We start from the raw sequence: 15,431 nt of genomic DNA, 5'->3' as shown, positions 1-15,431 counted from the left end.
TCATGTTCATAATAGATTTTATAACATTCCATTAAAACTACGTAGGCCTTAAAAAGGTCTCCGTAATTATAACTGTAGAGTGAGCAGTATTAATAGGTACCTTATTTTGTATCTGCTTATATTGCATTAATTTTTCTGTGACAAGATTTTTCTATCTTACACCTAATTTATGTGATTTTCTTATTAGCATATAATATGATTTATAAACAATATTTTTCCTAATGGAAAGGATTTGCAGGTATTAAGATATCTTATAATTTATTCTCCACACCACAAAGTATAATATGTAGTAGAGGTATTAAGACATAAAAAAATTATAAGAAATATCTTAATATAAATCACAAACTAACTTAAGTTTTAAGTTAGTCTAATAAGATCAGAAATGAATTTTCACCATATTATCAAGATATTGGTATTATATAGGAAAGAAGCAGCATTCTTCGATAAAATATATACCTACAATGGCTGCAATAAATGTGTCATATTGATGATACAAAATAATTCTAATAGGTTTAAAACTAATAAGAAAAAATCCGTATGATAAAATGATAATTTTTAATTATAATGTAAATATATAAATAAATATATTATTATTACATTATTATATTACTTAGAACTCCGATTACAATTATAATACCTTAACTTCACAATCTCCATTATCCTTCTTACCTTTTTAATTTTTGATATCAAGATAAATCTGAAATTATAAAATTAATTGTAGAATTTGAAATATTATTATTACTGATTAACAGTCAAAAAACATTTGTTTTTGACTAAAAATAATTCGAAAATAAACTGCAATGTGGCAACATCGACGATGTGCGCTTGCGTAGAATCGATGATCAAATGCAGCAAATATGGGCTTCAAGGTCAGCCACCGGATCCACACCTTTACCCGCTATTTTAAACCAAAAGCCGAATATTTAACCTAATTTTTAGCTTTTAGGGGGCCCGGGCCCCATGGGCACCCCTCTGTATCCGCCACTGGGCGCCACCGTAGGAGCCGTTCCTCCGGCGACCGGCACGTGGTTTGAAGTGGTTCTTATATATTTATTATTTTACTAGTTGAAGCCTGGCGCATCCGCCACGACATCAGAAAAAAATACTTTTTATTTATTTATTTTTAATTAAATGAAAAATCAAAAATCCGGCGACGACAGTTTTTAGAAGAGCAAATTAGCTATCTTTTAGTAAAAGAAGCAACTTTCTAGAGCAAGTCGTTACTTCAGTAGAGACGACACAGATAAACATTAGCATTTTATATTATGTAGATGATTTCAATGATTTCGGGAATGACAATAATAATAATAAATACTAAATTATAATTCAAATTGTGTATAGTTTAAATTCTTTTGTTGTCTATATTTATAATACATATTTAATTTTTTAAAAAACGACTTTATATAATAAAATATTTATGTCCGTTTGACATTAGCTTAAATTTAATTTTAAAGTAGTTTATTCCCATATGACATTTTTATTTATTATTAAACATATTCGTCCAATAAGGGACATAATTTGATTCATTTACTTCGCTGAAGTGGCTATTTGTAAACAAAATAGCTCAAAGCTTTGTCTGTCTAATTCATTACTTGAAATTGTAGTATAGATGGAATATTTGGTAGCCGTTGTGGCAATAGTGCAACAATTACATGCCAGGATATACTTAGTATGGTTTATTGGCCATACGTTCAGGTAATTAGGCCAATAATCTAGTGGCGGTCGTATGCATGCATAGGCTTGAAGTTAAACAAAGCAACGTTTAGGGACAAATATCAAACTCTAACCTAACACTACACCTAATATTAATTTCATATTAAATAGTAAGTGACTCGTAGCACTACGAAACTTTATTTTATATTCCTAGCTTATTCTTTTGAACTCTTTTTAGATATAATATATATAATACCATACGATCGAGAAAAAAAAGCGTCCAAGACGGCTGGGGAAAGATAATCTACGATAATTTTGGCGAGGTCAAGCCCTAGACGTCATTACTTTGCCGTACTCTTCTTTATTTTTTAATGGCATTTACTGCCAGTTGGCCTTAAGAAGGTTGTAATTTATTTCTATATTGTATAAATTAATATTAAATGGTATAGTTTAAAATTCGAGAAAAAATAATTTCTTGAATAATTTATTGTTTGTGTGTCTGGAAACGTTATATGCTTTAGAAATCTCTATAATTAGTGTTAATTTTTGACAAGCTTTATGTCAATTACTCAAAGGCGTCTAAAGATTGACCTCGGCAAAATTACCATCGATTTTCATTCTTCGGCCCTCTTTGGCGCCGTTTTTTGCTATCATACGTATATTTATATGAGTTGAATTGAAAATGTAAATACTTCGCGGTTTAAAAATATACTTACTAACGTTTATCTCCTGATATTAATTTTCTCGAAATTCCGTTCTTTAGGTGAACCTCAACCAAGAAAATCGTTAGTCAAAACGTTCCTGCACTCAATAACTCTGCTTCTGCTAAATGTTGTAGTGTTATCATTTCCTCCAAAGACCTCACAGAGGATCGGAGACAACTTGGGCAGCAACATTTTGGAAAAGAAGTGGATTAATTTTAAGGTGGGTTTTTTTTTATTTTTTTGTCTCCCTATTTAGTTACTTTAATTTGCATCTTTTTTGGAGCCCGAATGTATTTTCAAAAAACAATATTTTTTTTACATAGTCAAATTTACAAAGATTGTGTAGTACTATTTCCTTATATTCATTAGTTTTCAATTTATGAGTTACAGTTATTGCTATATTCTTCCATAGTTTTTTATAGACATATATTTTTCCGAAAAAGAAATTTCAAAACTAAAGAGAAAGCAGTTTTTTTTCGCAGTTCTACCATTTGTCGTATTTTTCATATAATGCATATAAAAATATACTAGTTTATAGGTTATATTGAAATAAAATAAATTTTGTAAATACATTCTTTTCTAGATTTTTCTGCCAGTTCATAAATAATTTTATTTGCGGATTTTTAATATGTTTTTTATCCTTTAAATTATTTCATATTTTTTTTTGACAATAGACATTTTAGTGATAAAAATTTCTAGGTAGCTAAGCAAGAATACAGGAAAAAAACATAATAATTTAGTTAATTTTTAACTTTATAGATATGCATACGGTTACAGTTTATAAAGCGGTTTATTTTGTTTATTATTGTTTTATTTATTCATATTGTAGGTATACTGTGACAATAGTATTCTTTATTTATGAATGTTGCAGTTTTGTTTTTTTTTATTTTCGGGATTATTTATTTTTTAACTATATATAAAAATTTGAAATGTTTCTGAATACAGCAATTTAGTTTGTTAGGCTGTAGGTAGATCATACCTCATATGGTTAATTGCTTTTTATTGCTTGTGATCAGCCGCTTCTGTAATAACTATTAATAACTTCAGAGATGCATATAGTAGAGGTCAAGCGAAGTATTATTTCCAGATCTACTGTGACGTCGTTTTCTTTTCTTAATAGAATTTAGATTTTTATTGTTATACAACAAATTAATTTTAGTATAATTACAAAATAATTATATAATGAATCCTGTACCAGTGCCGACGGGTTTATTTCTTTTTTTTTTATTAAATATTTTGTGGTCCTGAAAAGAACCGTTTTGTTAGAATTATTTTATGGCAATGTAAGCCATGAATCAATTTCATGGCCTTCTTTGAAGATAGGAGGAAAAACAACTGGTTGAATAGTTCTTTCCATAATTATGTTATCTCGATATCACACTCTTATTTTGTGCCTTACTACTCAGTAAATATATAGGCTGTCAGAGATGAGATACTCAATTTATTTTTCCGTTCTTGTCACTCTGAATATCTCGACTGACTGTATATTGTTGACTGTAAGTTACATATTTTTATATGTTGGAATATGCGATATTTTTAGACGTTACAGTTTTTTTTGTTTTAAATGCTTTTTTAATAAGAATATTTTTATTTTCTTGCTATTTTTATCAAGGCAAACTGTGATGTTATAGCGTCCCTATGTTGTATAATATATTATGAATGTTTTAATATTATAAATATCAGGCCATTGGGCATATACTGAGTTTAGAAATAGAAGCGTAGGTCCATTGAACAGTCCAAGGATTTGCTGTGGATAATAATAATACAGTAATAATAATATTTAAGTTTATTACTATTAATTTATATAACTTGTCAAAAACAATAACACTGATACAGAGCAAATTTAAACTTACATTAGAATTTAATTTAATTCGTTCTGTTAAACAATAATATAATTAAAAATCTGAATGATTACATATTTCTAACGAAACATGAGCTTTATCAGGTTCAGTTGGCATTTTTCTTCTCTCTGTGTGTATATATGTGTGTGAAATTATTTGTTTCTTCACCTCTTCCATCTTTCACCATTATTTCCTTATTGTTTGTCGAATTTGAGTTTATTTCTTATCAACTGCACAATCACAAATTGCAGCTTCTGCAACAAATCAAACATACAATTAATATTTTACATAAAACTAACATTTAACAGAAACTACAGCATGCTAACTTTTAAGTAGTAAACCATACATTTTATTGTTCATTACAAAGGTAATTATACACAAAGGTAATTACACCCACATAATACATACAAGTAATCTTAGAACTACTAATCGATGACACTTTATACGTTATGTCGTTAAGCGGAGGTTTGAATATGACAAGCGAATTTAAAAGTCACATGAAGTCACCTTAAAAGCTACACTTAAAGTAACCTTAATAAGTGCTGGGAAAACGGCCATTAACCCCCTTTTATTTAACTTAATTGTAAATATACATATATAAAGCAAGATTATACAGGTTGTTAACTCGACAGTTACTTATAGGGGAACAGAATTGCAACACTGCCTATTGAGAACGCATGCATTATTGATTTTTCTGCCGACTCGTCCCGTCCGTCGCGTCGTCTATCGACGAGCGGGCCGAGGTTGCAACCATATTTCAACCATAAAGCTCTTGCCGCGAGTAATGAACAAATTAACAACCTGTATATAACCTGACACTATATCTATTTCTCTATCGACAATATGTCGACATATACATTGATATATACATCAAATGTCTATGTATAAATGACGTCTAGAGAGACACCATACATACCTCTCCATATACAACATGTCTCTATAGACAAACGTCTGTTAGACGTTTAGTCTATATGACATACGTCTCCATAGAAAACATATATTTATATAGACAAAGGTCTTTCAGACGTTTAGTCTATATAGAATATAGACATACGTCTCCGTAGACAACATGTCTATATAGACGAACATCTGTTAAACGTTCAGTCTATATATACATACGTCCATATAGACTTGTCTATATAGACAACATATATACAGCATAACTGATAGAGTTGTCTATATAGAACATGTCTATATATTTAGTGGTATTTCTATATAGACAGGTCTTCTCTATGGACGTTCTATCTATATAGGGATATGGCAACCCCCCCCCCCTTAAATATAACATAATTCTTGAACAGGACACTCTTTTTGTTAACTTATTTGCTAACTTAGGAAATATAATACTAAATGCATTTTTATTATTATCATTAAAAGATTATTTTTATGTGGCGCCCTCTGGTGGCAGAACATTGAACTAAAATAGCGACGTGTCGCTATCTAGCGGCAAAATGATGAACTAAATTTGAGAATGCTGCGCCCTCTAGCGGTAAAACGCTGAACTAAATTTGTGAATGTGGCGCCCTCTGGTGTTGAACTGCTGAACTAAAAGCGAATGTGGCGCCATCTATTAGAGGGTAGCTGAACTAAAATTTATAGTTCAGCCACCCTCTAATAGATGGCGCCACAACGTTTAGTTCAGCAGTTTAACGCCAGAGGGCGCCACGAACACAAATTTAGTTCAGCGTTTTACCGCTAGGGGGCGCCACCAATCTATTTTAGTTCAGTGTTTTGCCACCAGATGGCACCACAACCCTAGTTTAGTTCAACGTTTTGCCACCAGAGGGTGAAATAGACGCTTATAAATTTAAAAAAACAAAGTTTTCAAAAAAGGATTTATTAAATTATTATTAAATTAACAAAAACCTAGTAAATAAGTTAACAAAAAGAGTGTCCGGTTCAAATAATTATGTTATATTTAAGGGGTTTTGTCGTATGTCTATATAAATGAACATCTACGGTGATGTTCCGACTATATAGACATACAACGTATGTACATAGACGTCTCTATAGAATGTCTACAGAGACGTGTAGGTCCATATAGAAATGCTGTCTATGGAGACGTATGTATATTAACGTCTTCATAGGACATATCTGTCGTACATACACACATATGTTCATTACCTATCTGTCTAATTCTGTTCTCTTTTTCAGCTAGTACCATAACGAAGAGGTTCAAGCTTTAGAAGTCCAAGAACCAGTCCAGAATTCCTCCTGAAGCAAAATAAAATAATATAATTTTTGTTATATAGTTACGTTATTAATAATAAACACAACTAACATTTAAATCTGTGTTTTAATATCAGTCTTAGTAGATAAAAACAATTATATTAAAATATGTGAGATATATCTCCAAACTCCACTAGACTGGTTTAGGAGCCTCTATTTGTTTGTGCAAATGGTGCCGAGAGTAACGCCATCAAAGACAGTGCCGAAATTAAGAGCTTCAAACCATTCCAACTGACTTCGGTATCTCTATACTGGCATTAAAGTTTAGTGAACTATTTAAACTATATAATGAAATACTCATAGTAGGAAATAATAGACCTATTAATTATTATTAATTAACACCAAAAAAAACACAGTTTAAAGAATATATACCAGTTGGCTCACTCTTCATCAAAATCCATCCCGCGGCTCCCCGCCTGTCTTGTAGACTTTGGTCAGTCTATATCCGTTGCTCGACGTGTACACAGCGCTCCAAGTTTATTTTAGTTTTGTGTTCCGCCCGACGCATAGGGTGAATCAAAAATAGTGTTTTAGTTGTTTTGTTCATATTAGTATATATTCTTTAAACTGTGCTAATAGGTACTAGAAGTATAGCTATAGACGTAATATTATATTAGTATACTTTGGGGTTGTTTTACTTATTTTCATTCGAACGTGCAAACATTGCGCTCTGGTAGTCTATGTAAGTTACGAAGTCTGGTGTTGCTTCTTTAAAAAGATCAACTGTATACTATCCGATTTTATTGTATACATCGTACAAAAATATTTAAAAAACCTACACCCGTTTTTTTTTCGGTTGTTTTGTATCTCATTCAACGACACAAGAACCGAGAGACAAAGGAATAAGAAGAAATAGTGAGAGAAAAAGGCTAAACCTCTGTTATGTATGTAAGAATATTGCAATTCTCTTGTTGGCATAGGTAAATTAAATTAAATTTTAAAATACCATGTACTCGACACAGGGAATTCCATTTTGTATGAATCCGATTAAGTAGAATAAAAGAAAGATTTTAGGAATCAAGCATGGTACAGGATGGTTCAATCGCAAGACGAATTAGAAAGGGAGATATCAGATTAATTTCTCTATCGAACTAGTCGGTTTTTTGCCCGAATAGTAGAATAAATGGCAATGCTGAATTAGGGTAAATTTATTACATTATATAAAGAATTTTACTAGAATTAATAAAAAAATGCTACTGTACTCCCTACTTTATACTCAACTTTATCTTTAACTTAATTTTATTTCATAAAAAAACGCAAAAATAAAATATATAGTAAGTAAAAAATATTTTTTAGAACTTTTGCGTATTGTACAAAAGACGTTTTTTTAGTTGTCGGTGTATATTCTAACGAAAAAAAAGTGAGATTGGAAATGTACTGAAAGCAAATGGAACAGACACGAACTTGCTGCACTGACTAAAACAGGCTTTTTGGAAAGCAATATCCTTCTTCAAAAAAGGCGAAACAAACTATTAAAAGCGTTTCAACGAGATGAATTAGAAAAAAATACACTTGTCAAACAGTTTAAGGTTCATTAAATGTTAATTACATCTAAATGTTGAAAAAAGAAAGTCGGGCAACATAAAATGTTAACACTGTACAACGTACACAATGATCGAAAAAAACGGCGTAAGCGATGCGATGGCTTTGAAACTGAAATGAAGGTCCCTGTCATTTGATACGTAAAAATCCATGGGGAACGCCGTTTTTTCGATCATACGGTATTTGTTTGTAAATATACAGGGTGTCCCAGAAATAAGTGCAAATATTTTAAGGGGTGGTAGATCTCGATAAAAGAAACATATTTTCTCTTTATCGTTTCTCAAATAAGTCCAAAATAAGGGAGTTATTTTACTTCGAAAATTTCCAAAAAAATGATTTTTTGCTAAAATTTTGAGAACCACTGGATCATTTTTGGAGTTTCTTTCTTGTAAATTTAATCTAATACTTATGATGCCATATTATCAATAAATTATGTTTTTTAACTGAAAACTAAGAAAATTTCAAAAAAATTTTCAAAAAATTTCGAATTTTCAATTTTTTTTTTTGCGAAAAAAACATCATAGTCGTGTTTCTGGGGTTGGACTATACTACCAGTTAAAATATTTAATAGTGATGTGATTAAGCTAATTTCCGCAATACCATTTCTTATCACCTTATATTAAATAAAATAATTCGTTTTCTATTAAATGATACGTCTAGAATATTTTGAATAATATGCCTTTTTTCAAAAATATTTGCTAAACTTGAGGGGTACATTAGTTAAAGTAAAATAGGGTTAGAAACAATAAAAAGCAAACGCGTTTGATGTTAACTACAATTTGTGCAGTCTACGCTATTACGTTACAGTATCTACGGCTAGTATGCTCAAAATGCATTTTGGTAAATTAAAACTTGTTCGAAATAGGCAAAACCCCAACCTTTACGAAATACAATTTGATATTGACAAAATCATAGAATGATCTCTTAAGGTATGTTGGAATTTGTCTGGTCTTGTATTGTTACCTGTTCAGTTTTAATTTAAAAATAGATGCAGTTTTTATTAAATTACTTGTAGTATAGTAATAGGCTTGTCAAAAATTGTTCAAATTTGGCACGTGTATTCAGCATACGCTGATCTTTAAAAAACATGTTTACGACTTCGCTGTAAAATTAACAGGGGTGCCAATATTTGGATAGTTCAAAATTTGCAGGGGATTTGCTATGTTTCTAATGACAATACACCACCCAGTAAATATACTCATGGTACGGTGGCAATTTCGGAAATATTTACTCTCGGTAACTCTATATATCCAGGAAAATTGCTAAGGGCTGTTTCACATGAAGAGGAACGTCCGTCATGTGTATTTTTAAGATCCGACGGAGTACTTTCACCTGTGCTGTCAATCTGCGCATGTGAAACAACGGCCCGACAATGGACGGCCGTCGGACGAAATCATCCAGACAGAGCATCCACGTCCATGTGAAAATATTCATATAAAATCATGGTACTTGTTAAACCAACGAACGGTCCGCTCCATGTGAAAAAAATAGCACTAATAAACTAGTAAAAATTTAAGTTTTTATCATTATATACAGGGAAATTGTGTGAAGAGTAAAATGATCATATTTTCCAAAATTCGTCGTCAAATAGACAGTTCACTTGGCTTTCATTGTAGTAAATTCCATTTATTTTTATAAACGGTTAAAACTACGAACATGCTTATTATAACAACAAAAACATGTTATTCCTTTTTAAATTATTATTGTAATAGTTGATTCACCTTGTACATAGTCATGTATAGCTGTATTGATTCACTGTTATGTTATCACGTTCATGCAATATTATTTCAAATGTATAAACGTTACTAATGATAGCCGTTACATTTTTTCACTTTTTAATTTTATTGCAACACCAATCGATAGATACATTGTCACAGAGAGAATTATGCTTCAATGCCTTATAAATTTTTGTTATTTTGGGTTCGTTAGTCTAGATTGAACGTGCTTTTTTCGAAACAGCCCAATATTTTATTTGCCAGTATACTATGCGTGCGCTATTTACATTTATTATTGTGTGTTATTTTACTTTTATATCGAATTGGCGTATGATTTATTTGGCCAACTCAATTTCCCTGTGCCCAAAATAAAACTCTTACTCGAAATAAAATAGAAAAAAAATTATAACGAGTTGTCAAACTACAGTTTTCAATTTTCCAATGACATTTTAGATTATACTGATGTCAACATAATGAAAAACGATCTTACTAGAAAAATTTCCTATACTAATGCCTTTCAAATAATACATTTTATTTTTTTTTCTTTGATAACTTTTCATCTGTAGAAAATAAATAGTTTAAATAGTACAATATTAATAAATAGATTCTTTTAAGAACATAAAATTTAAACTATCAATCCAAGCGTACATAAGTGAATTTTTCGAAAATGCATTATCGTGTGACATAACAAAATTTCCGGACCATCTATCATGCCTTCTTCTTCGAGGAAAAAAGTAGAAAGTAAAATGATAAGGCCTCTCAGTATCTCGTCATATATTGATATAAAAAATAAATGATACAAGCTCGTCAGATTTGAATATACCGTCCTTGCTGATTTGATTTATTACATACTGTTTCTATATGCTATTCATACTTTTCTTCTTTTATAAATTTGTTTTACCCAAAATATTCGTATATTCTCGACCGCTACAAAGATATATTAGGATAGGAAATATCTTTCGTGACATTAGATTTACGTGAAAAATATCTATTCTATTTACTTTTAGTTTCGTGATTTCATTATTAATATTAAGCTGACAAAATTATTTTACAGACAAATCAAAAATCCCCCAAAAAATTAGTTTTGATTCACTCTAAACCAGAAATTTTGAAAATAGTTTGATATATTAAAGAAAATTATATATTACTAGTTTATATACATACATATATTACCAGTTTGAAAATATTACCAACTTTATATGTAGTATGTTATTTGAAAGAAAATTAATTTGAATATTAATTGGGTTCTGTCTCAGCTTAGAATAGTTAAAAAAATAAAAAGTTCTACAAAAGCCAACACCTTGATTAAATCCAAATACATTTAAAGAAAGCTCACAGACCTCTGAAACTTTATTATATATTTTTTACGGCCAAATAAGTCGTAAAAATGTCAATAAAAATATCTTATATTGACAGAAAAATGAAAATCAGACTTTAGATGTAAGTTATTACTTTTGCACTTGGGGTTTTGCCATACATTTCTTTTTAATATTGAGTATATTGTAAACATTTTCATCTACTACATTGTAAAACAAAGAAATATAAATATATTTAATAAATGTGTCTTCCTTAAAAAAGATATCCTACCAATTCTTTCAAAAAAATCATAACGCCGCTGTGCATATCACTATAATTTCATTTACACAATTTTATGAATAGTGAATTTTAAAAATACATGTAAGTGCCGTAACCTATTAAGCTGACAAAATTATTTTACAGACAAATCAAAAAAGTCCCAAAAAATTGATGTTTTGATTCACTCTAAAGCAGAAATTTTGAAAATATTACCAGACTTTTAATTTGTATTTAAAACTATGTATTAGACATTTCGAAAATGGTCGTAGCCATGTAATTTAAAAAAAATAATTTGAGTATTAATTGGCTTCTGCCTCCGTCTTGGAATAGCTGAAAATATAAAAAGTTTTTTTTGTCTGTTTGTTTTTTTTTATCAAAATCAACACCTTGAATAAATCGAAATGCATTTATAGAAAGTTCAGAGACCTTTGAAATTTTATTATATATTTTTTACGGTCGAATAAGTCGTAAAAATTTCTATATCGTCAGAAAAATGAAAATCAGACGTTATATTTAAGTTATTACTTCTGCACTTGGTGTGCTTTGCGATACAATTCTTTTTAATATTGAGTATATTTTTATTTACTACATTGTAAAACAAAGAAATATATAAATATATTTAATAAATGTTTTATCCTTAAAAAAGATATTCTACCAATTCTTACAAAAAAAAGTCAGAACGCCGCTGTGCATATAAATTTATAATTTATACAATTTAATAAACAGTGTATTATAGAAATACATGAAAGTGGCGTAACCTATTAAGCTGACAAAATACCGAAATGAAACATTATTAAGGGCGCTAAATTTGTAATAAAAATGAGTTTTATCATACGTGCGAGCGTTACAGTGAAAATTTATATATATCCGTCTGCAACGGGAAACGGCTTCAACTCTTATCGCTTTTGTCCAGCACAGAACCCAACATAACACAGAAACACAAACACATCATTTGTAAATCCCCATCTGAATATTAATACAATCACAGATTTTTGGGGCTTGTTTTCAGGCCACTGATTTCAGTCCTTTGTGCTCTTTTTGTCAAGCAATTCCAATATTTGTACATTTCGGCAAAAATTCGTTTTCAAAATTAGATCAACTGTATATCGGTTTCAAATATAATTTCAAACTTATACTTTTAACGACTAAATCAATTATTAAATTCCTGAATAACACGAAAATAGTGTACAGGGTCTCCCAACTTCAAATATTTTAAGGGGTTTCTCTTTTATGAGTAGAAAATATGCGTATACAAAGATGCGGTTTTCATCGCTGTGTTACTCTTTTATGAAAAAAGTTGCTACAAACAGATTTGTCCTAGCCTTCTTAGTTTCTGAAATACAGGGCGAGTTTGAAAATATTGGGCTATAGAGTTTTCACGTAGAACTCGGTGGCGTAACTAGATTCGCGCTGGGAGCTGTTTTTTTAAAGTCATTACCCAGCCGTCTTTCTTTCGATCATAAGGTAATTTAAATTCCTAAAAAAAACATGTCTGAAAAAATACCGTATGATCGAGAAAAAACGGCGTCAGCGATGGCTATGGAATGAAGATCGCTGTCATTTTATATGTAAATTTATATGGGAAATGTCATCGATGTTCATTTCCCAGCCAACTGGACGCCATTTTTTTTTTCGATCATACGGTACTTATTCAATTACGTTTACTTTTATTTGTAGACGACTGAAATTAAATATCTATAAGGTCTAAAACGAAATAATATTTATAACTATCCACTATGATAGATTGAGGCCTAATATAGAGCTAATTGGGTTATATGAGTTATTTATAATACTAACAGTTTAGGCTCTAACAGAAAAAATAAAGGGTCTTAAGTAGTAATGTCACGAAGTTGTTAAATAAATTAAGGAAACAAATGGTTTTAAGTTATCCATAATCAGAACGGGTCACGCAAACCCCCGCCTAGTTATGGATGGATTGAGTAAAATAAGGCGAAGACAACTAACTAACCCGTCTAATTATAAATGTCTTTGAGTAAGAGGTTTGTAATCAGGCAATGCATCAGATTGGAACTAGAGAAATTAGAACTGAGGTTGGAATGTGGGATAATTACTAGTCCCTGTGCGAAACAGTGCGTTCGCAGTCACTGTCAATATGTAGATTTCGACACGCGATGGCTCACAACTTCCGCTCACTTACGAAAACAGCGAAAAAAGGCGGATTAATATTTATGAATCTATTTTCGTTACACAATAAACTGAATATCATTTTCATAAATTGTCTGGAGTGGGGTAAGTTTACTTTAACGTAAAACACACCTGGAGACAAGGGAAATAATTTAAGAATTACTGTTTTCACCAAATGCAGTTCTAAGATTTCAGCTACAGCGCTTTCAGATGGAGCGGACCGTCCGCGTGTTTTTATATTAATGTGTTTATGTATATGGCCGTCATCTATGTGAAATTGTTCATATAAACTCATGGTACTTGCTCGAAGTCGCGGACGCTCCGCTCCATCTGAAAGCGCTGTTATAGTATTAATAAATATATTAATATATTATTAGGTAATAATAGATCCCATTAAAAACATATAGAATGTAAAAAATGCCAAGTTTCGCAACACAATTCAATTCAAGAAATTGTGAGATCTCATGTAAAACCAAGTCAGTTCATTTCATTTAGTTTCTATTTAAGCATCTATTCAACAATTTTATTATAAATTTTTCATCATCAATATTAGACATCTCTTTATTTCTGTTATAATTATAATGATTTGGCAATTGTACGGTATGACATTATACTAACTAAAATGCCTATTTTATTCTTAAATGCACTGTTCAGAATTACATAGTAATCGAAATAGTATTTTTTTGTAAAATAATTGTGCAATACATGCTTGCATGGTACCCTAGAACTGCTTAGAGGTACCTTAAAATTTTGATAACGGACACGGTATGAGTCACTGTCAAAATTAACAAAGTTTGACTAGCAATAATTCATAAACTTCGAATTATTGTTGTTACATTCATATACAAATAAAATCAGATAATATCAAATTGGCTAATTCCAGTTTTCTAACTTTTTATAGACTAGAAAGTCAGTTACAGGTAGCTGCTAGACTGCTAACTTTTAGTCCATAAGGATATTTCGAGATTTATCATTTTTTGCAATCTAAAATTCGAAATTTGAAGTTTGTGCACTTATAGAAGTACCTTAGAATTTTGATGACGGTGAGTGAGTCACTGTCAAAGTTAAAGAAGTTTGGCTAGCAATAATTCATAATTTTTGATTTATTGGTGTTACATTCATATGCAAACAAAATCATACAATATCTAATCTACTATTCTACTTTTTTTAAAGGATTCTCTCGAGGAGCTCGATTTAGAGAAGATATAATACTACGTTTTACTGTGACGTCGTCTTTATTCTATTACACTGTATAAGTTATATACATAATGGTAAAACAGTATATAACAAAAAAACATACCATAGCTGTGCCATTTTATTTAGTTTAAAACAATTTCGAAGATCATTTCGAAATACCAGCTAGTAAAAAATAATTAATATTTATGTATTTTGCTTACCCAGCACAATATGCAGAATTTCATTTTCATAAATTAGAGCTCTTGCTCGAATTACCTTCTAGTACTGTACCAATTTGCTAAAGTAACTTATTCAATTTCATTTTAAGTTTCGCAAGAATAAAAGGATTTTGAAATATTGAACTCCTAAACCATTTTAAATTACAAATGAAATTATCCGAATTCCCGTGATATACGATGGATTTCTGGCTAAAGGTAATTGCAAAAATAATTGAGATGATATTGTAGCCTAATGGCTCCCTAGTTGCGTTGCGGACGAAGCCAGATGAAGAAGAAGTACGATAGTTTAATGACACTTCTGTTCAGACTAACTTATAATTCGTTGCCTCCTGCTTTCTGGATTTTAATTTAAATTAAAGGAAACGTCTGTTACGCGTTAAAATACTAAAATTGTATTCCTGTATAAACTCTATGTGTTCAATTATACCGTGTACGACATCATCATCAACAACTCTGTATATAACCGCAAAAAAATTGTGAATTTTGAAAACTAAAAGGAAATCCAAAAAAGTGCAGTTTGCAATTAAACGAACAAGGAAAAATATAAAACAAATTTCAGAACGCGTTTTAGGAAACTGTTATTTTCGATTTTAATTAAAAAATAAATGCCGT

At 30.4% G+C, this 15,431-nt stretch overlaps 2 protein-coding genes and 1 long non-coding RNA gene across 10 annotated transcripts in view; 2 read left to right on the top strand and 1 right to left on the bottom strand.

Annotated features, from left to right (window-relative positions):
- Positions 1–6,473, top strand: part of LOC115882305 — a 158,225-nt gene extending 151,752 nt beyond the window's left edge. For all 3 annotated transcript variants that reach the window (XM_030900289.1, XM_030900291.1, XM_030900292.1), the window contains exons 5-6: positions 2,417–2,577; positions 6,353–6,473. The gene's annotated coding sequence lies outside the window, so the exon portion shown is untranslated. The remainder of the gene's footprint in view (positions 1–2,416; positions 2,578–6,352) is intronic.
- LOC115882301 (hemicentin-2-like) overlaps positions 1–15,431 on the top strand; it is a 393,218-nt gene that overhangs the window by 235,415 nt on the left and 142,372 nt on the right. The window lies entirely within an intron of this gene.
- The window catches only part of LOC115882308, a 106,105-nt gene continuing 94,845 nt past the window's right edge, over positions 4,172–15,431 (bottom strand). For both annotated transcript variants that reach the window (XR_004050171.1, XR_004050172.1), the window contains 2 exons: positions 6,323–6,412; positions 4,172–4,452 (listed from right to left, as the gene is read on the bottom strand). This is a non-coding gene — a long non-coding RNA (uncharacterized LOC115882308). The remainder of the gene's footprint in view (positions 4,453–6,322; positions 6,413–15,431) is intronic.

This window comes from Sitophilus oryzae, unplaced genomic scaffold (genome assembly GCF_002938485.1).
Source record: "Sitophilus oryzae breed Bouriz unplaced genomic scaffold, Soryzae_2.0 scaffold_177_pilon_pilon, whole genome shotgun sequence".
NCBI lineage: Eukaryota > Metazoa > Arthropoda > Insecta > Coleoptera > Curculionidae > Sitophilus > Sitophilus oryzae.
This window is presented reverse-complemented; position numbering and strand designations above follow the sequence as displayed.